Source organism: Heterocephalus glaber, unplaced genomic scaffold (assembly GCF_053883595.1).
Source record: "Heterocephalus glaber isolate CG9 unplaced genomic scaffold, H.glaber_assembly_v1.0 deba00001546, whole genome shotgun sequence".
Lineage (NCBI taxonomy): Eukaryota > Metazoa > Chordata > Mammalia > Rodentia > Bathyergidae > Heterocephalus > Heterocephalus glaber.
In genome coordinates this window covers 687603-689885 of record NW_028258339.1, presented here as the reverse complement: position 1 = coordinate 689885, position 2283 = coordinate 687603, and the positions used below count along the sequence as shown (strand labels likewise).

The 2283-nt window shown below is 37.7% G+C and overlaps 1 pseudogene; it reads left to right on the top strand.

Moving 5' to 3' along the window:
- The first annotated feature begins 283 nt into the window (after window positions 1–283).
- LOC101699225 (transcription factor Dp-2 pseudogene) lies at window positions 284–1467 on the top strand (annotated as a pseudogene).
- The last annotated feature ends 816 nt before the right edge of the window (window positions 1468–2283 follow it).

The following is a 2283-nucleotide window of genomic DNA, read 5'->3' as shown; positions in this document are numbered from 1 at the left end:
GAACTCTAGGTATTTTGACTGGATCCTTTGGATCTCCAGTGTGGAGACAGACCTTTTGCACTTTTCCACACCTGACTCTACAGGAAGTCCTTGTAACCTTGTCTTGTAAATTCTTATATATTTGTGCCTTCAGCTCTAGAAGAACACAGCAGAAAGGCACCATCTGGAATGCAGAAAGCTAACTCTCATCAAACTGAATCTGCTGATGTTTAGCCTCAGACGTACTCTCTGGAACAGTGAGCAATAAATTTATGCTGTTTATAAATTATCTAACCTAAGATTATAAGCACACCACAGAGATGCACCAGTTCAGGAAGTGTTCTGATCAGGAGCCCATACACTCCTGCACCAGCAATGGTCACTCAGACACACATAGCAGAAGCAACTAACTGGGTTCCTGGTGATAGAAAATGGGCTATAGAATTTATAGAATCTGATTTTTCAGAAAGTTAAATGAAGCAAAAGAGGAGATAAAAATGGAAAAGGCTTGAGATATTTTTCAATGAAAGTGTGTGAAAAAGTTCAGCAGAAAGGTACAACATCATATAATGAAGTAGCTGATGAACTGGTATCAGAGTTCACCAATTCAAATAATCATTTGGCAGCAGATTCGCAGGCTTATGATCAGAAGAACATTAGGAGAAGTGATTATGATGCTCTAAATGTGCTAAAGGCAACGAACTTAATTTCAAAGGAAAAAAAAGAAATCAAATGGATTGGTCTACCTACCAATTCTGCTCAGGAATGTCAAAACCTGGAGATAGAGAAGCAGAGGCAGATAGAATGGGTAAAGCAGAAGTGGCCCAGTTGCAAGAACTTCTCCTACAAAAAAAAAAAAAAACAAAAACACTTCTCCTACAGCAAATTGCTTTAAAAAACCTAGTACAGAGAAATCGACAAAATGAAAAGCAAAACCAGGGACCCCCAGCACTAAACTATACCATTCAGCTGATGTTTATAATCATCAATATGAGCAGAAAGACGGTGCTAGATTGCAGCATCTCCAGTGACAAGTTTGAATTTCTTTTTAATTTTGACAACACCTTGAGATCCACGATGACACAGAAGTACTGAAAGGGATGGGAATGTCCTTTGGCCTGGAGTCAGGCAAATGCTCTCTGGAGGACCTGAAACTGACTAAATTGCTGGTGCCAAAGGCTTTAGACAGTTACATCACAGATATCTTCACAGGACCTTCTTGGTTAAACCAGGGACTACTTTTGAACTGTGCCCAATCAGCATCAAATTTAGACTTGACCACCAGTGCAACCCTACCCCAATCAAGTAAACCAAGGGTTATGCTTGGATGCTGAAGTGGCCTTAGCAACTGGGCAGTTCCTTGCCCCAAACAGTCACCAGTCCAGCAGTGCAGCCTCTCACTGCTCCGAGTCCCGAGGCAAGACCCCCTGCTCATTCAATAATGAAGATGAGAAAGATGATGAGGAGGATTCCTCCTCTCCAGAATAAAGACCAGAGAAAAGTCACATTTAAAAAAAAATTCTTATATATTTGTATAAATTGCACTAAGTCTGTTTCTCTAGTAAGCACTGACTGATACACCAAGTGTGTGTGTGTTTGTTTGTGTGTGTGTAATTATCACTGAATGGTATTTTTCAACTATATATGATCTTGGTAGAAGCGTTGTTTAATATCTCTGATTCTTGATTTTCCTTTCTTTAAAACACTGAATATAGCAATTACAGATATTCCTCACTATATGACCTACCTGTTTAACAACTGTTCAGACTTATGACCCAACACTCAGACTTACTACCCATCTATGTTTTGTACAATCTGTACATCTTTTTTTATACAGCCTCAATGTCTTTTTTGGTATAGTACACCTTGTTTATGCAGTACCATAATTTTTGATTATTGTACTGTGCAGTACAGTATTGTAGTTTTATGTTCTGTTATACATTACAGTAGTGCATGCAAGAGTTATGCAAATAAAAGCAAAGTCATCAAGTTGGAGTTGCCTTTGACCATTTCTTTGTTCTGAATATTGTAATGTACGTACTATTTACATTTCTTCAATTAGCAACTAATTCATTTAGTGACTATTCACAGGAACAGATCCTGGTTGTTAAATGAGGAATGTCTGTACTTCTCAGAGATGGTGTGATGATTAAGTGTCATAATAATATATGTAAAAATACTTTTGTGAAGTACAATGCAGTGTATACATGTTACATACCCTCTGGGAAAAATCTACTGCACTACATGTATGAATTACAAGGAATTTTAATAAATGCAAACAGTTTTTTAGCCTTATTTATGCTA